At 45.3% G+C, this 21,171-nt stretch overlaps 5 non-coding genes across 5 annotated transcripts; 2 read left to right on the forward strand and 3 right to left on the reverse strand.

The window, feature by feature from the left end:
* Window positions 1–5,499: 5,499 nt before the first annotated feature.
* On the reverse strand, window positions 5,500–5,571 carry TRNAD-GUC. Its single transcript has one exon. It is a non-coding gene; the product is annotated as a tRNA-Asp (tRNA).
* Window positions 5,572–6,450: 879 nt separating this feature from the next.
* TRNAG-UCC lies at window positions 6,451–6,522 on the reverse strand. Its single transcript has one exon. It is a non-coding gene; the product is annotated as a tRNA-Gly (tRNA).
* A 547-nt stretch (window positions 6,523–7,069) lies between these two features.
* TRNAL-CAG lies at window positions 7,070–7,152 on the forward strand. Its single transcript has one exon. It is a non-coding gene; the product is annotated as a tRNA-Leu (tRNA).
* A 5,759-nt stretch (window positions 7,153–12,911) lies between these two features.
* TRNAG-GCC lies at window positions 12,912–12,982 on the forward strand. The gene has a single exon. It is a non-coding gene; the product is annotated as a tRNA-Gly (tRNA).
* Window positions 12,983–20,887: 7,905 nt separating this feature from the next.
* Window positions 20,888–20,959, reverse strand: TRNAE-CUC. Its single transcript has one exon. It is a non-coding gene; the product is annotated as a tRNA-Glu (tRNA).
* Between the last annotated feature and the right edge of the window lie 212 nt (window positions 20,960–21,171).

Raw genomic sequence — 21,171 nt, forward strand, 5'->3', positions numbered from 1 at the left:
CCTTGGTACCAAGAATCAGGAAATAACAGAGAGCAGCACATCAGCCAAGTGTTGTGGCCTTTGCTGGCACCGGTGGCCGGCCTGTGGTAGGAGGGAGGCTGTAAGGCCAACCGGGCCATGGGGGAAATGTGGGGTTCAAAGGTGACTGAGGGACAGGCACCCCTTTTCCTCAACTATATTGTATTTTACCTTCAATTCATGGGACAAGTTTCTCTTTTTTTAAACCTCAAACATCCTCCCAACCATTAATAATTGTCTTAGGAATAGAAGGATAATTAATGCTTACTCATTGCAGGCTACCATTCTAAACATCTATTAACTCATTTGAGAATTATAATTATTGTCATTATTCCTTTTCACATATGAGGAAACTGAGACAGAGAGCCAGGATTCAAAAACAGGCAACTCCACAGAGCCCCTGCCTCACAGCTGTACTATGTTGCCAGCCTGAGTGGCTATGGCCAAGATAATTACACATACCATTCCAGTAAATGATCATTGTGTAATAGAGAAAACAGATGTATAAAACCCTCAGACAATATTTTTTTAAAGATTTTATGTATGGGGGTGCCTGGGTGGCTCAGTGGGTTAAAGCCTCTGCCTTCGGCTCAGGTCATGATCCCAGAGTCCTGGGATCAAGCCCCACATCAGGCTCTCTGCTCAGCGGGGAGCCTGCTTCCTTCTCTCTCTCTGCCTGCCTCTCTGCCTACTTGTGATCTCTGTCTGTCAAATAAATAAATAAAATCTTTAAAAAAAAAGATTTTATGTATGTATATATGTATTTAGAGTACCCGGTGGGGTGGTGGGGTGGGAACTGAAGGAGAATGAGAGACAGAACCCTAAGCAGACTCCCTGCTGAGCTCAGAGCCCCATGGGGAGCTTGATCCCACCACCTCAAGATCACCACCGGAGCCAAAATCAAGAGTCAGATACCCAACTGACTTAGCCACCCAGGTGCTCCACAGTTAATATTTTAAAGCTAGGGGGAAAAAATGTATTACAGTTGCTGATTCAACAGAAGATGACAAAGGATTCAGTACCATTAATACCTATCCTTCCCTAATTTCAGGAAAAAAGTCACCTAATGGCTATCAACCTACTGGAAAGAAATTGCAAGAAGTTGTTATAGTTCCCCATGTTAAACCAGGGTTCAGATAGAGGCATCATTTAGCTAGTGAGAGCTGTATCAAACAAAAGCAACAATTATTAAAAATCAAATATTTAGGAGATGATTTGGAAGGTTGTTGGAGGCCACGGCATGGTTGGAGTCGTGGATCAAACCAGGCCTTGACTTGTGTCTCCTTTAAAGTCCGGACACCTTGATAAGTGGTTAAGGACAGGAAAGTTGAGTAACACTGAGAAAGGGTCTGTGCTACGTGTCGTGCGCTCACCTGTGTGACTTCCCACACGCTCTCCCTACAGAAGGGAACAATGTGGTCAGGGTCATGAATTCTTAGTTGGTCCTTGTTGTTCCTGTACTTTCCATAACCCACTCCCTGGTTGATTGTAACTTCTTGTATCAATAGTAGCTAATGGCATTAGCCGTAACTACCTGGCATCACGAGATCTGTTTGTAGTTAATGTAAACTTGTTATAGGAACTTGTGGTTATCTGGCTAGATACTGATGTATTATTCCTTCTATTGTGGTCTGCCTTATAAATGCTTGTAAGATGTGGAATAAAATCAGCACTGTGGGACATCCTCCTCAGTGGTCCTCCTGCCCCCATCTCTTTGTCTCTTAATTTCTTTTCACCATCCTCTTACCCTCATGTTCCTGATCGATTTGTCGCGCCAGCCGCGACAGAAGGTTGACATAGTATTTGCACTACAACTTACATTACCTGGGAACCAGTTTTATGAGATACATAAATGCACATTTATCTATCTATCTATTTAAGGACTAATATGGAATAGATGAAATACATAAACTGCAACTGCATAAAATCTTCTGAATACCATTCATGGCCACATGTGTCAATATGAATGAATCCTATAAAAATAATACTGTGTTAAAAAAAAAAAAAAAGCACCTGAGTGGCTCAGTGGTTTGAGTGGCTCAGTGGTTTAAGTGGCTGCTTTTGGCTCAGATCATGATCCAGGGTGCTGGGATCAAGCCCCGCATCAGGCTCCCTGCTCAGCAGAGAGCCTGCTTCTCCCTCTCCCTCTGCCTGCTGCTCTGCCTATCTGTGCTCTTTATCTCGCTAATAAATAAATAAAATCTAAAATAATAATAATATTTTTTTAAAAACTAGTTGCAAAAGAATATGTACCATCTGATACCAGTTACATAAATTTTTAAAATGTAAAAACATAAATATATATATATATATATTTGATAATGCATACACATGTATTGAAATTATTACAAAAGCCAAAGAAAGAATATACATAAAATCCAGAATAAGGGTTGCTCCTTAGTGGGAGAGAGACGCCAGATGTAGAGAGATTACTTAGATTGCTTCCCATTCAAGGATGGGCACACAGTAGGGTTCTTTACCACAAGCAACAGAATCTACTCTAGCTTATTTAAATACAAAAGGATTTAGGGTTAGGGTTAGGGTTAACCCTTATCTGGAGGGCTTTGCCCTTCATGGAGAGGTTAGCCTCCATAAGGGGCTAAAGGGCTAACAAGGTTAGCCCTTTATGGAGGGCTACAGATAACTCACCAGGCATTGGGAAGCCTGAAGAAAGAGACTCCAGGCTGACTTCCAGGAATAACTCCCGGGAACCATTATGTATACAAGGTTGCCACGCTATCTGGCAAAACTGCTACAAAATAAATTACAAAGTTTCCGCTGTTTTCAGTCACCGCTCTAGAACAAAGTTGCATTGGCCCCTATTTACCGGTCTAAATTTGGATCTCTGTGTCTCTCCATGTAACTCAGTTACAAATCAAAATCTCACTGAAGTACATACGGTTGGTGAAACCTAAGTTTCAGAACCCCAGCTGCAGAGGAATCTAGAAAATGTCATTTTTAGCTCCCCAGCCTCAACAGCACAGGAAAGTAAACTAGAATAATACTGGGACAGGTGTTGAGCAAACCAACCCACATACCTACTACAATGAGTAAACTGGAAAGTAAAAATAAAATAAAACCAACACCAAATTAAAATATAAGCAGAGCAGGTTCCCACCTCTGCCTCTAACATAGAGAATGAGGGGATGAAAAGTTCTAAAGAAATACGTTGTCATGGACTAGGGTGGGTATATTCTGATAAACTGTGGCAAAGGTCTGTGCCTCTTTTTGTTCTTAAAAGACAACCTGGGAGTGGAGAGAAGGAAGGGCTCCAGGTCCATGTGTTGGATTCCTCCCAAATTCCTGTGGAAAAGATCCCAATGGTGTAAGAGGAAAATTTATATCATCCCATTGACCCACAATATCTAAGAGAAAGTTTGCCATCTACTAGGTTCATGATAAACAGTTCATAATTCAAGTGGAGTCAAAACTGTCTTGGAAATCAGAGTGGGACATCATTCCCAGAATTGAATATCAAAATCATGAGCAAGAAAAGACAAGAAAGGACAGCAGCATAAAAGAACGCAAGCCATTGTCTCCCAGTCATTCACAATATCCAAGAGGAAGCTTGATATCTTCTGGTTTCTCTATTGTCTCATGGACCCAAGCTGGGACTAGAGTCAATTATGTGTTTTGCTTTGTTTGAGAAGGATGTTTGGATTAGTAGCCGTCAATGATGCAATTTCAAATCTGTGGTTGAGGGATGGGCTAGTCAATGAATTGAATGGAGAACCATCAGGTGGAAGGTTGGGAATAGAGTTATAGACTTACCCCATGTTATATCTCAAAATAATGTCAGAAAGAATTAAAGGGATAATACCAAAAAGCAAAAGGAAATAAAATTACTAAAAGGAAAAAAGGGCAAAAACTGATCTGATATTGGGGTGGGAAGGAATTTTCTATATATGAAAAAAAGTTTTAAAACTGCCAGGGGAAGTATTTGACTACATGAAAATTAGAAACTTCTGAAGTTCAAAAACACTATGAATAAAATTAAAAAGCAATCCCGCTTTCCATCATGGTGAAGAAGTTGCAGGATGCTAACCACTCCATGGATAACAATTATAAACTCGGAACAACAAAAAAAAAACCCTCATCTGTAAGGCAATCAAATCTGATTGAAAATAAAGAGCATTCAAGCCCCAGAAGAAGGAATCAAAATGGGTGAGATCCTCATCATGAGGGCACTCAGACTCAGTGGTGTAAATGAATGCAGAAAATTAGTCTTACTCCCCACGCTTTCACTGAGGTAGGGCTTAGGGCTGCCAGACTGGATGGAAATTGAAGAAGTCAAAGGCAGAAAAGAGATAGTCTCATCCAGGAAAACCAAATCTACAAATCAAGCCCTCTTATCTTTGGCTCACCCTTGAACTGAGTATGTACTGACCACAGATTTCATGGAGGCCATCATGAAAGTAATTGCTGGGGGAGTGGAAGAGTACCCAGCAGAGATTTCAAGAGCTGGTTCAAAAGCAGAAAAACACTGTGACAACAAAACTGCTCAAAACCAGGAGATTCCTTAAAGAAATGATGATGTGGCCCTTAATATAGCACAACGAAGCCATTAAAATAGTGTTTTAGACTAGCATTTAATGAATTTAGAAATAGTCGCATTTTAAAGTAAACACCCAAGTAGGTTAAAAAACGATTTGCACAATGTGATTCCAGCTTCACATTTTAAAAATGCAGAAGAGCTAAACACGCAGCAAAATATTAGCAGGGACTTCCTGTGTGATGGAAATATGGATGCCTCTTCTTTCTTTGTGGTTTGCTTATCTCCCATATTTTCTACATGGACTATCTTACTCTTATATTCAGGAAAATCAGTATCTTTTCAAGGCATGAGCATATACTGTGTGCCAGCTGCCAGTGCAGGGCACTACTTCAAAGGACTTTAGCCCCAAAGAGTCTGGAAAATTCTTGGCTCCTCCACATTACAGATGAAGAAACCAAAGCTCAGAGAAAAAAATGGCTTGAACAAAAGCAAAGAGCTGCTTAGTGGTGAAAGGACCGGTATTCTGATTGCCAGACTAGTGCTCATTTCTGTTTACTCACCTTCGTTGTAGTGAGGCCGCGGAAAGAGCGCAAACTTTTGAGAACGTGGGCTGGCCTCTGCTGGATAGCGGTATACCCAGGAGAAAGAAAGAAGGAGGTAAGTCGTTCGTGTGGGAGAGTACAAGGCTCAAGGTAAGTCCCGGATCCTGGAATTGTCCCCCAGTGGGCAGCAAGAAATCATGGGGATGGGAGAGGTTAAGCCCAGGCGCAGGCCTCTTGGGTGGAAACTTGCTTGCAGGGTTAAGAACCAGGGTCAAAATAACAGTGCCCTCCAGTACTCCTGGCCATCATCCAAGAAACTCACATGTGACAACCATGCTCCTAGAGAGAACCTAAAATTATTTAGGAATAACTTTTGTTTCTGCAGTTAGCAAGAACGCAGACCAAGGAAGTTTCGGGAAAAAAAGAAAAAAAAGCCTCTTCTGTCTCCCCGTCGGGGAATCGAACCCCGGTCTCCCGCGTGACAGGCGGGGATACTCACCACTATACTAACGAGGAAAACCGCAGCAAGCAGTTCAAATTCACTGTTTAGGAAGTTACTTCTAAGATGCCGGGCCACTGGATTCCGTGGAAGATGCCGGCAGCGCCGTGCCTTTCCTGCCTCGACTGGCACGTCACAACCGACAAGGGGAGAGTCCTCCGAGTATTTAAATTTTTTTGCAGCCACGTTAAAAAGAAACATGTACTAATTTTAATACCACATCTTATGTGACCCAAGATTTCCAAAAAATTGTTTCGACATGTAACTAATATAAGAATATATATAGATTTTTTTTCCGTCCTTAGTTTTCAAGCCAGTACGTATTGCACACTTGCAGACAAACCCTTTGCCTCCCGGGCGTTAAATTCCGATTTCAGAACTGGGTCGGGACTTCGGTTTCATAACGTTTGCAGTTGAAAAAGTGGATTCCTATCCCTAAGTTGCTCCGAGCGTGCTTAAACTTCCTCCAACAGCTAAATCGGGCATCTTTTTAAAACGTTCCATTTATTGACTTCAAATAATTGATCTGCTTGCTGACGGAGACCCGCGAGTGCCGTTCCTCGGACGCACCCGCTCATGTCCCTGCACGCAGGCCCCGGGGAGACTCGGCGCCCGGACCCGGAGGTTCCTCGGCGGGTGGAAGCGCTCAAAGGCAGGCGGGAACGCGCGGCGGAGAGGAAAGCGCTCAGAGTCCAACACCGCCCAAACACAGCTGGCTGGGCGGGGGAGGAGGGGGCGGGGCGGGGGGAGGGGGGCGGGGGCGGGGCGGGGGCGGGGCGGGCTCTGCGGCAACGGGCGGAGCCCTGGCGAGGAAGAGCAGCGTCGGCCCTTCCCAGTTTGGGTTCGAGCTTTTAAAAAAGCGCCCCGCGCGCCCTTCGTGGAGGAAAAGGAAGGCTTGCGTTGGCCGGGAATCGAACCCGGGTCAACTGCTTGGAAGGCAGCTATGCTCACCACTATACCACCAACGCCGGCGGTCTGTTCCTCCCCGCATTCCATATATAAGGAAAGTGGAGGCGGCGAATTTTTCTGACTTCAGAGTTCTATGGTCGCGGAGTGTACGGAGCCTTCCCTTGGCGAGGATGGACCCGAGATTACTCCTAGTAGGTCCGCCAGCCACCAAGGCGGGCTGGGGTTGAGGGTTCGAGGAGCCCCGCGGGGAAGCGGAAGCCTCGCTTGGCGGGGGATTTCCCCCGCCGCCTACTCTGACCCGCGCTCCCAGCTCCGCACTCGGCGCGCCGCAGCTCTGGATCCGCCGGTACCGGCGATCTGCGGCCGAGGGTCGGAGGGAGACCGGCGGGAAAGGGCGCAAGGAAAAACGGATCTTTACAGTTTAGGATGGTGGAGAAGGAGAAGGGAGGAGTCAGAGACTGTGTTACTTTCCGTACTTTGCCAAGGACCCCAGGGAGAGTTCTAGTTTTAGTTAAAACAATAAACGCAGCATCGACATGACCTGACGTCATGATACAGCGCTGTGGGACAATCTGAAAGTGAAATATGAAAAGTTCAGGCTTCCACGTCAGGATGGCCGAGCGGTCTAAGGCGCTGCGTTCAGGTCGCAGTCTCCCCTGGAGGCGTGGGTTCGAATCCCACTTCTGACAAAACATTTTTTTTTTCCCCTCCTCACTTTGTTTCAAACAACAAATACAATTGAATTCATGGAGAAAGGAGCATTGCTTAATCGACACCCTTTTGCCCTGCGTATCTGTATATGAATATATGCTTCATTGTGATTATGGGACTGAATCTATTTTTCTGTATTGTAGGCAGGAGAGGTCTATGAAATCAAGAAGCAGTTGAGACTCAGACCTATACCTAAGTATGAAAAAAAAATTTGAACACTTTCTATGTGCCAAGCACACTAAGGTAGGCAGATATCAAATTGTCCTCCGACTGACCAAGGAAAAGCTCTCAACTCAGATCCCTTCATTTGCTAACTTGGCCGGAGTCTTCTGATGCTCAGACAGCAGTGTCAAACAGTGGTGGACCTCATATTCCCCACCATCGTGCCCCGCCCACTCCTACTGTTGCGGGGTGGACTGGGGAGACCCCTGGGCCCAGAGGCCGCCACCCAGGCAGTCCCTCGGATGTGGACGGAGGCTCTTAGTCTTATGACAAGAGAAAAATTCAGGGAGAGACCTTGGTGGTTGAGCTGTGAAAGTGAGGAGTTTATTAAAGAGAAAGAGCGCACTCTGGAGATGTGAGAGCCGGAATGCTCAGGGGAAAGTTGCGCTCAGGGTTCGGGTCTCTTCTATTGACAGTTGTTAACCAGGGAGTCGAGCCTTTATCCGTTGGGGAGGAGATTTCTCTGCGAGCAGGGTTTCCGTCCTTTTCTGCCTTACTTGGTCAGTTTCAGGCCTTCTTTGTTTTGGACCTGTCTGGCTTGATCTGCCTTTCTTGTGGCTTTAGTTTTGGAATGCTGCCAGGCTAGGTATCTGACTTTCCTGATAGATAGAGGACCCTGACTCCTTTGCTGCCGTCCAGACCCCCAGTTAAAACCTAACCAGCTGCTGACTCTACCACCAACACCAATTCTAATTCAGTCTGTTTGCTTTGTCACCAAAACCCAGGAAATGAATTCAACAGAACGAATCAGGAGACGTAACACAGAGGAAAGGTAAACTTGCGGAGTTTGTTTTTGCAAGAGCTACTTTCTCCTGGCGATCACAAAAAAGATGCTTTCAGATGTAGGAGGAACTGGTTATGAAAAAAATCCTGTTGCCCTTCTGGGAAGAGGACAGAACTGTCAAGGTGAAGAGGCTGAATGTGTAAGGTTCGCGAGCGCGAGGGGGGTGAGAACAGATGGATTCTTCAGGTCTACTAAGAACAGTTTGCCAAACAAACTGCATTCCTTGTTATTTACTAGACCTTGGTCTTGGGAAGTCTGCCTGCAGCATAACCTATACAGAGTTGTTGGGAGGCTTAGATGAGAGCCTAGGAGCTTATCAGAAATGTGGACTGCAGCCTGCATCTCAGACCCACCAGACCCAAAGTCCATAAGATCTCCAGGTGAGGCACGTACATACGAAAGCTTGAGAAGCACTGGTCTAATTTAAGTGCCTTTGCACAGGTTGATCTTCAACTTGGAATATCCTTTCCCTTGCTTCTCACCAAGACACGTTTTACTCAGTATCAGCTGAGCGCTCACATATGTCAGACACCGGGCCTAGAACACAAGATCAAACGTTAAATTAAAAACTGTGTCTAAATGAAAGACAGTGATACCGTATTCATAAGAGAGACATGAAAAAAGATCAAGTTGACCTTAACCATGTGATTAAGGTGAACATCACCGGTGATTCATCCTGTTGCCATCACATACCCTTGATCAGATTCATGGGAGATGGGCACTTCACCCAGTGGCATTCTTCTCCAAAACCTTGGTCTAATCATGAAAAACATCCCATAAACCCAAACTGAGGGACAGTCTGCCAAATACCTGGCTGGTACCCTTAAAAACATCAAGGTCATGAAACACAAAGTCATGAAACACAAGGGAAGATTGAGAAACCATCACCGATTGTTGGTTAAACATGATGACTAAATGCAGTGTAGGATCCTGGGTCGGCTTCTGAAATAGTTTAAAAAAAAATTAGTGGGAAAACTTGAAATCTGAATACAGTCTACGGTTCAGTGATCTGTATTATGCCAATGTCAGCTTCTTAGGTTTGACAAGTCCGATCTTAACCTTAGGGGAACCTGGGTGAAGGATATATAGTGACTTTCTGTAGTATCTTCACAACTACTTGGTCAATCAAAAATCATTGCACAATAAAAAGTCCCTTAAAAAAAACAAACTTAAAAATGGCTGCCTGTGAGGAATTGGAAGTGGGGCAAGAAAATGTTCCTTTTTTCATTAGAAGTCTTGTGGCAACATTTGATTTTTAAATATTGGGCGTGTATTTTGATTTAATTAGCTGTAATATTTTTGAGGAGGAACTGAGTGACATAGGTGTTATTACACTAACCAAACTACGTTAAAAAGAGAACCACAGGCCCAAGATGGAGTCACTTATGCTGGGCCAAGTCACCAAACTGGGGCTTAATACCTAACCTAATAGCGGTTTCAACCTCCCCCGGAAATAGAGTCTTAACCAGTCAGTCAGGGATGTTCTAGTCAGTACCAATGAGGGAATCCCTCACCCGGGCCCTCTGCATCCCCCAAAGGAGGAAGAGGTAAGATTCCCCCTGTTCTTAGCCCTAAAGGAAGGTGACCTTGTCTGGAACAATCCTTTCTTTTCTTTTGCCAATAACTTCCTTGCCCCACCCTTCTTCCTATAAAAACTTTCTATTTTGAATAAGGCATTGGAGCTCCCCTTTGCTTTCTAGATGCGATAGTGCCCAATTCTCACTTACTCGAGCCAATGAGATCTTCAGATTTACTCATTTGAGATTTTGTTCCTTAGAGATGCCTATTACAGGGGCACTTGGGTGGCTCAGCGGGTTGAAGCCTCTGCCTTCGGGTTGTAGTCCCAGGGTCCTGGGATGAAGCCCCGCGTGGGCTCCCCGCGTGGGCTCCCCGCGTGGGCTCTCTGCTGGGCAAGGAGCCTGCTTCCTCCTCTCTCTCTCTCTGCCTACTTGTGGTCTCTGTCAAATAAATAAAATCTTTAAATAAATAAATAAAGATGTCTATGATACAATAAACAGTCCCCAAAGAAACAAAACTGGTAACAACGGTCATTTAAAAGTAGATGAAGTCGTGTGTTTGATACAACACAAATGAGAGGATCTGAAATGTTTTCATGACAAAGCACAAGAGAACTTTCCTTCTTACACCCTCTATCTGTTTACACCCTCTATCTGTTTTTAAAGAGAGAATGAGATATATGTTGTTGAAATGCTAAGGAACCTTGTGAGTGTTATGAGTAGGCAGTTGAGTTCCAAAAGGAGATCTGGAAGCCAGCAGCGAGGAAGCCATGACCAGCTATGGGAAGGTCAGAGGCCCCCCAACAAGGAGCCAGATGGAACCGGGCAGGCCCAAGATGGCGGATGCTGTAACAGGAAACCCCTGACCAAATGAGGAAGAAAAAAGCTTGAAACCCTGCTTCCTGCCTCACGTAATAAATATTCTCTGCCCCTTACTTAACAGCTGTGAATAAGAGACAGAAACCCAAACCCCACCCAGTCCCAAACCCAAACCCAAACTCTCTCTCTCCCTCCTCCTCCCTCCCTCGCTCCCTCCCTCTCACTTGGCCTCTCTCATATCTGCTCTCATATCGCAAGAGTGTACTTTTCACTTTAATAAACTTTCCTGCTGGTGTCATTTGTCCACAGTGCTGTGTTGTCTGCCCTGAATTCATTCTCTTGACAAGACCAAGAACCTTCAGTGACTCCTTAGGGTCTAGCTGGGTTGAGGCCGGGGTCTCCCCGGTTCACCAGGCAACACAAGTACCATCATTCCTCTAGGGAAGTACAAACAAGTTGGGTGGTCTGTGTCGGAAGTTGGGAGGAAATTCAGGAAGGGGAAAGTATTAATACAGAGTGTGTATGCGATATCTTCTTTTGGAGAGCAGGTTCCTTCAATTCAAAATCAGGATGCCTTTTATAGAAGAAACAGGACGTAGGCCAGATGCAAGGAAAAGAGAGTAATTAAAAATGCGAAATGGGGGCGCCTGGGTGGCTCAGTGGGTTAAAGCCTCTGCCTTCGGCTCAGGTCATGATCTCAGGGTCCTGGGATCGAGCCCCGCATCGGGCTCTCTGCTCAGCAGGGAGCCTGCTTTCCTTCCTCTCTCTCTGCCTGCCTCTCTGCCTACTTGTGATCTCTGTCTGTCAAATAAATAAAATCTTTAAAAAAAAAAAATGCGAAATGACAGGTACAGGAGAAGTGGGTTGTTTCTGCAACCCTCTTTCCACCCACTAGAGACAACCCTTAGCTGCCATTACTGTAGCCTTGCCCCAGCCAAATCCACCTGCATTTCTGAGATACAAATGCATCTCCCGTTGCTCATAGGAGAGATATAGTGTGAACTGGGTTAACTGGGAACTAACTCATGCCAGTCCGTCCTTGCTCTCATAGTGTCATTTACTTAACTGGCAGTAACACCGAGCCTAAGGATACTTCCCAGCTTCAGTCATTTGCTATAAAAAGCACATATTCGCTTAGTGAATAATGTAAATCGTGCAATACAATACACACTTTTCTGTATTCTACAAGAATAACATATCCAATTTCACAACATCTGGGGGAAATTCTGATAATAAGTAGAGTTGCCACCTATTTGTGAGGTGACAACGCACAGGCTCTAGAATCAGGAAGGACAGGATTCTCAATTCCAACATGCCCCCCCCCGCCCCCGCGCACACCTAATCTCTGTGTGACCTTGAGTAAAGTGCTTAACCTCTCTGAACCTCAGAATCCTCATCTTCCAGAGGAGCTACTCCCCTATGATGTTGCCGTGGGGATTAAATTAGATTATGCATGATGCGTGACAGGTACTTACTACATAGTTGACACTCAACTAAGTTAATTAGTAATAGCTAGTATTTGTTGCTCATATGCTGTATGTCTAACATTCTTCCTCACTTCTTTCCTAGATAATTAATTGAACCCTCTTGGCCCTCCTGAGATGGGTCCTATTTCATCACCCCCTCCCCCATATAGACAGTGAAACTGAACCTCAGAGAGTTTAACTTGAATCATATACAAAGGAATGGAGCTACAAACCTAAGCAGTCTGGTTCCAACATTGTCATTATGACCCACGATCGTCAATTTTATTATTACTACGATCATCAACATCACCGTCACTCCAGGGCCCAGATGGGCCCACGCTATTTCTCTCACACACATAAGAGCAACAGTGACTTTAATCACACCACTCGAGGTACTCTCTCCAGAGTCCGGAGAAACTCCTTCTCCAGTGTCCGGGAGTGGGGCTAGTTTCCTGAAAGAACAAGGGATAAAGTCACTGGAATAGAGATAGCTAATTAGCATGTGAATGATCTCAGGGTATTAGGACATTAGACAAACTAGAATCCCAATATATGAATTTTTATCTTAAGGTCACACATGGGAACCTTGCCAGGACTTAAAGTTTCTCTCCATTCTCCACTTTTCCAAATCTATCTCCTTAGGCTCCAACTCCCCGAGAGGGCAAACGCTCCCCGCGGCGGGTGCTGCCCGAGCCGCGCAGCCGCCAAAGCCGAAAGCGTGGCGCCGTGCGGATAGAGCCGAGGCTTCAGGGCCAGGACGTCCGAGAGCCTTTTTTATTGTTCTTTTTTGAGTCGTAACGTTTTCCTGTAGTGGAACAGAAAGGCACCACTTTCGAAAGAATGACTCAGCAAGGGCCGGATCCCGTGGTGGAAGGGAGCTGGGGAAGCAGACGAAGTTAAAGGATGGCGCCGGAGCCGACAGCACGTGGGCATTGGTGGTTCAGTGGTAGAATTCTCGCCTGCCACGCGGGAGGCCCGGGTTCGATTCCCGGCCAATGCAAACCCGAGGTCTGCTTTTTTTTTTTTTTCTTTCTTTCCTTTTTAACCAATTGCTTTTCTATTCTTGGATTTGCGACAATGAACTAAACGAAACCAGCTAGCTGGAGCCAGCATTCTTTTGTTTTGTTTCTCCCCCTTTACCGAGTCACTTCCCTCTGAGGAACAGGGGGCCTGGAAGGAGCAGGCCCTGAGCTGCGGCGAAAATACCCGGCTCTTGAAACCCGTCCCTGACGCTCCCTCGGGTTTCCGAGGGGCAGAGGGGCTGTGTCCCAGAGGCCGGCTGGAAAACACAGGATGCCAAAAGGAGGAGACTTTTCCGAGTCGTGAGTGTGGAAGTGGAAGAAAGAAAACAAAATGCTTTTGTCATTTGCCCCCTGGGGAGTGGGACCGGAGTCTCCCAGGCAGGCAGAGACACTCCCTCCTACACTCACCAGGCCAGTCCCTAAGAGTATGCGATACACTGCAAGATTAAACTTCAGTAGTTTATTAAAGGAACTTAAAGTTGACTTTTGTGTAATATATTGTTATTGGCCTAATTCAAAAGGAACTAATTTTTAAAAAGAGAAACAAAAACCCGTTCTCCAGAAGTGGCTGTTTTCTCCTCAGAGGGCTTGAGAACCCTTCTGGAAGCTCAGGGGGTCTTTGAAGAGGGAGGGAGGTAGGAGTCAGGGTGCAGAGGTCAGCCTGGCTTCTGGACTGGGTTTCTTGATCAACACACTCTCTCTCCCGGTGTACTGGTGAGAAGGAGCTGGCGAAGTTTGCTACTGGAGAGATCAGCTATACTGGAATCAGTCCTGGTAATGGGTCCAGGAAAAAAGGGAATGTTTGAAGAAGTGTGGAATGAATGACTTCCACAGTGGAAAATCAAACAGTCCTCAAAAAGAAGGAACCTATTTTATAGCCCCAGAAGAAAGAGGAACTGTCAGCTTTAAATTCATTCACTCTTGGAGTCTAGGCCAGCCAGGCCTGGGTTTCACATTTGGGACATTTTAGCCAAGGGCCTGCAAGAGAAGGGTCCTCACCTCAGGAGGAAATGTGGTCTGGCCTGGGATCTGTGCTCTGGCTTGTTCAGAGACTGTCTTGTCCCAATTCCTCCAACATTCTCTCCCAGCCCTCAGCAGCTCAAAGCCCCACCCATCCACCTACCCTCAAGAATTCCAGGGAGAGCTAAAAGAAAGCCCCTGGACATTAACCACACAAGCACGCATCCAGAGTCATTCATTTCTTTAGTTTTTAATTCAGAAAGTTTCCAATATAGAGGAACTTATGTTGCTGCACTGACTTCATACACACACTTAAATACATCCACTTATGTTTAGTAACTTAGCTTGTGTACCTTCAGAAGTGGAACAAATTTAAAGTGATAACATAAACAGGCATTATGAAGTGGAGGTGCCCATGATCCAGTACTGAGTGCAGAAAGCACGCTGTAAAGAAAAATGCATAGAACAATCCAAAACTGTGTATATAAAGGTTTATAACACCAACTACCTGTGTATCTTTGAACAAGTCATTTCGACCACCTGGGCAATACCTTCCTCAATTTTAAAATGAGGAGATTAAACTACATTATTTATAAGGAATTTCTAGGCTTTAAATTCTGATTTCAGGGCACCTGGGTGGCTCAGTTGTTAATTTTCTACCTTTGGCTCAGGTCATGCATGATCCCAGGGTTCTGGGATCGAGCCCCACTCAGGATCCCTGCTCAGGGGAAAGCCTGCTTCTCCCTCTCCCACTCCCCCTACTTGTGTTCCCTCTCTGGCTGTGCCTCTCTCTGTCAAATAAATTAAATATTTAAATTTTTTTAAAAATTAAATAAAATTCTGATTTCAAATGCTAAAGAATGTACTTATTCCACGAATTTTTGAGTGCGTTATCATGTGCCAGTCACTGACCTACACTCTAAGTATGGCAGTGAACAAAACAAAGGCCCAGCTTTCCTGGACCTCACATGCTGATAGGAGGTAGGGTAGTCAGGCAAAAAACTTTGTTCATTAAACAAATGAAAACATGGTACATCAATTGGTAATGAGTACAGTGAGGGAAAATAAAATGGGAGACAGGGATGGTGAGGGAGTGGGGTTACGATGTATGATAAAGAAGACCTCATGATCAGGTGACATTTAGGTCAAGACCATGATGAAGCACGATGTGGATATCTGTTAGGAAGAATATTACAGAAACAGAAGTCACATGACCCCTGAACAGAAGGATAACAGAGCAGTAGATGAGGTCAGAGAGAAGGAGGGGGCAAGCTCATGCAACACCTGGTGGAACATTGCAAAGCCTTGGCTTTTACTTTCAATTGCGAGGAGAAGCTATTGCTCAGCCTTGGGTAAAGAAGTGACAAGTACAACACACGTTTTAGAGGACAATCTGGCTGTTGTGGTGAGAATAGACTTTCCGGCGGCAAGCACGAGTGTAGAAAGACCAATCAGGGGCCCATTGCCACAATCCGGCCCAAGTGAGAGATGATAGTGCCTTGGACAAGGTGCTAGTGGTCAGCTTGCTGGACTTATTTTGAAAGTAGAAGCAGAATTTGCTGAGTTTCCATGCATTTGAGGAGCCTCTGTCTGGGATCTGAAAACACATTTGCTGTGAGTTCCTGTAGAGCTGCCTGGGCTGCCTCTGGGCCTTGACCTTCAGAAATCCAATGAGGGTGGGGCCTCTTACAACATAGCTCTGGATCACAGGCCCCTTTTTTTTTCTGCAGGCTAAAGGGTAGTTGGAGGCTCCTCAGCCAGGTTGCTGTGGAGAGGGGCTGGGGGAGGAGGAAAGCTACGGCCTGAACCGAGGCTGCTGCCGCCACTGCTGTTACAGTTTGGCAAGAAAGGCCATTGGAGGGCCCTGGCTCTGATTGATTTTGCAATTTCTCCAGTCTCCCTTTGAGCTTTGAAAGTCTCTCTACACCGACAAAGATAGCCTCGTGTCCAGGCAAACGGGAGTCCCATCACTCGGCAGAAGGTGATTTGATACCAAGGTGGAAAGATGAATAGAATTGCCAGATGTATAGGAGATGCAGAGGGACAGGGGGAAATGATGGTTGTTCAGGCAGAAATGTGGAATAAACAGTCAGGTCCCTTGTGGGGAGCCTTTGTGAAGTTACCCAAGCCAGGGGCTAAGGCCAAGACCAAGACCCATCAGGCAGCCCAGGAAGTCTTCAGAGAGTCTCTTCATCTCTCTCCCTTCCCAAATAAAGCACTGGATCAGCATCTCCTGAAGGGTGACCTTGGGTGCATCTGTTCTGAGGACACTGATACAAGTTACAGAGGAAGAAGGATTCTGTGGTTACCTAGCTTTTGGCAAATGCCTTATATAACTTAGTTTAAAAGTTTTCTTTGCAATAGGGCTTCTTGGAGTCTTTAATGGGCCTTATGAATATACAAGGAGAGAAACAGCGTAATGGAATATTTTGCATTATTTTGGTCACAGAACCCTTCATTCCAAAAAGCTGAGTCTCAAAGAATTATGGGACTGGGGAGCAGCTTTTGGAAAACATGGAGCTGGGAAATCCAGACCATATCAGCAGGTTCACTCACTACTTCCTCTGAGCCCAGAACTGGGTAGTATTCACTGACCAACACAAGTGAGACCCCCAAAGACCCCAATAACTAGACAGCAGCAGCTAACAAACAAGATGGGTTCCCTCAGATGAGGGGAAAGAAACTAATGTTTTAATCAGGCCGAACGACTGCGGGAAACAAAGGCAGTCAGTGTATTAGCATAGGCAGGCAGTTAGGTTCTAACAGGAGACCTGGAAGAGCAGTGAGGAAGCCATGGTCAGCTATTGGGAAGGTCAGAGGCCTGTCCCGGCAGCCCTCTACCAGAAGGCGGATCAAACCAGACAGGCTCAAGATGGCAGGTGCCATGACAGGAAACCCTTGACCAAATAAGGAAGAAACATCCTGCCCCAAGTAATGAAATTTTCTGCCCCCTAGTTAACAACTGTGAATTAAAGATAGAACCCCCCCTCCCCAGGGCACACATCCCATACTCTCTCCTCCTTTCCCCCTCCCCTCCCTTGTCTTGCCATAAACTTTCCCACTTGTGTCACTTGTTAGCTGCTCTGTGTCTCTCCTGGAATTCCTCCTCATGACAATGATGTAGTTCTTTTCAATGTTGGTGTGTTATTGGTGGGGTCTGAGCTGACATCCAAGAAAGAACTCTTGAGATGTCTTTAGTACAAAATGGTGGTTTTATTAAAGCACATGAACAGGACCCACGGGCAGGAAGAGCTGCTATGTGCTGCTCCCTGCTGCCCTGGGATTGTGAGGAGCAAGTGATTATATACCTTGGGGTCAGGGGAAGTAAAGATAAGGGAAGGGACTTTCAAATGTTAAAGAAGATTCAGGATCTTGGGGAATGTTACAATCTGCCTATCTTAAGTATTGTCACTGGGCTGCAGGTTATAAAGACATTACAGGTAAATGGGAGAGTGTTCTGGGTGAATAGCAAAGGCAATACCAGCTGCTGTTTGCTAAATAGAGATGGATTTTCCATTTTTACTAAGGATATGGAGTAGACACACACCACCAGATAAAGGGCTAGGAGAAGAAACAGCATCCTGGTAAACCTGACGGGTAAATTTGTTGCTAAGCATACCTCAGCGCAGTGCGGTCCAATAGAAATGCAACATGAACGACATATTTAAATTCACATATGTAATAGCTTCATTTGTAAAAGTAAGAAGTAAAAAAAGTGAAAGTAAAAAAATCATCTCATCTCTAATGGCGATGATCCCTCTAGCTTTTATGAAATTGCAAGTCTATAATTTTTACATTATTTCTCATGATACATCTAGATACAATAGCCACAACCCAGAGAAAAAATAGGTAATGTCAGTGTCTATTTTTCAATAGAAAACTGTTTGCAGATACCTGACATACGTGCCCCCACTTCCTGCGCCCTGCTCACAGCTAGAAGAGGCAGCCCTAGGTCTTTCAGGAGGGAAACGCCCTCTGACACCTAACTCCTTCACTCTCCTCCCGCTCCAGGTCAGGCGGGGACTTAGCCTTACCCAAGGAGGACAGAGCTCACAGAATCACCAATGACTAATGAGACTTTGAAATTAACTGAGAGGCAAAGACTTCAGGTAGATGATGGCAGGTACTTACTTGAAAGAGCACGTCAAGTGAGACCACATTAGGTCATGTAACAATAAAGCAAGCCACCTGAGAGAAGGTGAGGGGAAGGAAGGGAGGACCAAAAGCAGATAGGGGGAGACGGCAAGAGAAAATGAGAGTTGGTTGAAATTGTGGAGAGTAGCAGAGACAAGAGCAGACAAGAGCTGTCCTGTCTTCCATTTCCGGCTTCCGGAACACACTTCCGGTTTCGCTTTCAGTCTGCTCACGTCATGCTTCTTCCCCTGTTTTTGAAGATCTCTGAGGTTTCCTTTCATAGGTTTACAGAGCATTTATTTAATCTCGTCGGACTGAGCTTTGTTTCTTTACAATCAACTTTCTTCTCTTGTTGAGCACAGTCAGTAATACCGTGGGGAGACTCAGGAACTTGGCCTGGTAGTTTGCTCAGAGGAGACAAAGATCTAGCCCTGGGAATGCACAGTAGTGAGGGAGCCGTCCAGTGAGAGGACAAGGGAGCTCAGGGAAGGGGTGGAAGGATGGGAACAAAAAGCAATTAACTTACAATTTCACTGAAGGGTCATCCCATTCCTTTTGATGAGTGGATAAACTATTTTCTTCTTCAGACCACCCACCCCAAATCAGAGAAAAAGTCAAATAAGTGATTTATTCTTCCAGATTTTTGCACTACAGTCTGCCTCCGCTATAATTCTGATAAAATGTTCTCCACAATTCTTCGTGAGGCCACAATACACACTCTCCAGAGCTGTGAGGGGAGGAACAGGTATTCTTTCCATCAGCGACATGGGCGGCTTGATTCCGTTCTCATTGCCTTAACCATGGAAGATTTCCCCTGTGGATATCCGTCCACTTTCGCTCTCATGCCACACAATGAGGAATATGCTTATCGCTTTGGTTTAAAATGGGATTGCATGATTTTCCAGAGATAGATACCTTGGTTCCGCAAGGTATTTGAAGAGGGAAGAGTCAGGGCCTTCTTCGAGACAGATAAAATTAATTTAATAATATATTTTATTTAACCCAATGTATTAGCTTTCGACGGCTGCCATAATAAAGGTGGCTTTACCATTTATTTGCCATAAATATGGCAATGAAGTTGCCATAATGTTGGCTTAACCAACATAAATTTATTGTTTCACGGTTTCTGAGGCCGGAAGTCAATTCAACACAGCTGCAGGGCTATGCTCCCCCTGAATGCACTAGGGAAAGATCTGTTCCAGGCCTCTTTTCCAGCTTCTGATATTTCATTGGCTTCTGGCAGCATAGCTCCAGACTTCACCTGGAGTTCTTCCCATGTGAGTGTGTCTGTGTCTTTGAATTTCCCGTTTTTACATGAACACTCATCTATATTAGTAGGCTTCTCTACCCCAGGATGACCTCATCCTAACTAATTAAATAGGAAACAGACATCCTATTGCCAAACAAGCTCACATTCTGAGGTACTGGAAGTTAGGACTGCAATACATGAATTTTGAGGGGACACAATTCAAGCCATAAAACCCAATATATCCAATATAGTACTATGTCAATATGTAATCAGTACAAAAATATAGAGATTTTTTAGACTCCTGTTTTCAAATTACATCTTTGAAATTCACTATATATTTTACACTTACAAGACTCTTCACTTTGGACAAACATCTTTTCAAGTGCTCAGTACTACACCTGACTAGTGGCTACCATATTGGAAAATACAAATATAAACATTCTAGAATCACAGAAATTCTATTTTTAAAAAATACTTTATTCATTTGACAGAGAGAGAGCACAAGTGGGGCAGTAGCAGACAGAGGGAGATAAAGAAACAGGCTTCCCACTGAACAGGGAGCCCCATGAGGAGTTGGACCCCAGCACCCAGGGATCATGACCTGAGCCAGAGGCAGATGCTTACCCACTGAGCCACCCAGGCGCCCCTCGCAGAGACTCTATTAGAAGCGTGCTCTGAAAACCAAAATTAGGCAATGATAACAGAAAGCAAATCAACTGCCTCTGGAAGGCGACAAGAAGGAGGAGATTACAGAGGGGCATGAGGAAATGTTTGGGGGTGACCGTATATTTTCATTATCATGATGCTAGTAACGGTTCTATATGTCAAAACATACCGAATAGTGCACTTGGACGGTGTACATGTTATTGTATGTCATAATACACCAATAAGCCTCAATCATACATCAATTTAAACGCTTACTTCTAAAAAACTTTCAAATATTAATATAGACAAAAGACGTAAGCCCTCATTTACAATATTCTTAGGTTTTGAAATTCAGGTTTATATGAAAAGTATATAATTTATCATTTTTCATAATATATATTTGCATTTATCATATTGTAATCCCAACTTACTAAACTACAATTAATTTTTCTTAAGACATTTAATTTATTTGAGGGGCGCTTGGTGGCTCAATGCGTTAGGCCACTGCCTTCAGCTTAGGTCATGATCTCAAGTTCTGACAACAAGCCACGCATAGGGCTCCATGCTCGGTGGGGAGCCTGCTTCTCCCTCTCTCTCTCTGCCTGCCTCTCTCTCTGCTTGCGATCTCTGTCTATCAAATGAATAAATAAAATCTTAAAAAAAAATTATTTATTTGAGAGAGAAAACTAGGCATGAGTAGGACCTTAGCCGCAGCTGCCAAAGCCAAATGCTTATGGTGCCCCGAAGAAAAGGCAAGACTTGGGCGGGAGAGGGAGGCTGCACTGGTGTGGTCGACCTAGCCACGGGGCCAGAGAAAAGCCATGGAGCTCCGGCTAAAAGGGGGTACGTGCCAAAGCGATGCGGAGGTGGGTAGGCCGAGAGGAAGAAGAAAGGCTTCCCTGACCGGGAATCGAACCCGGGCCGCGGCGGTGAGAGCGCCGAATCCTAACCACTAGACCACCAGGGAGCGTCGGGTGCCGCGCCTGGCCCGCACCCCCTGGAACCGGCGCCTCCGTACCACCCACTCGCCTCTGCTTTGGCTCCAAGGCCCCCGCCTTGCCACCGCCAGCCACCCGCCCGCCCTGCCGAACCACCTGCCCCGCTGGCAGCGCCCTCAAAACGCCATGGGCCTCCTCCTCTCCCACCGGGCGCTCAACCTGGGGTCCCGCTCCGGCCTCA

This window comes from Enhydra lutris, unplaced genomic scaffold (assembly GCF_002288905.1).
Source record: "Enhydra lutris kenyoni isolate GAN:26980312 unplaced genomic scaffold, ASM228890v2 scaffoldscaffold25, whole genome shotgun sequence".
Taxonomy (NCBI): Eukaryota; Metazoa; Chordata; class Mammalia; order Carnivora; family Mustelidae; genus Enhydra; species Enhydra lutris.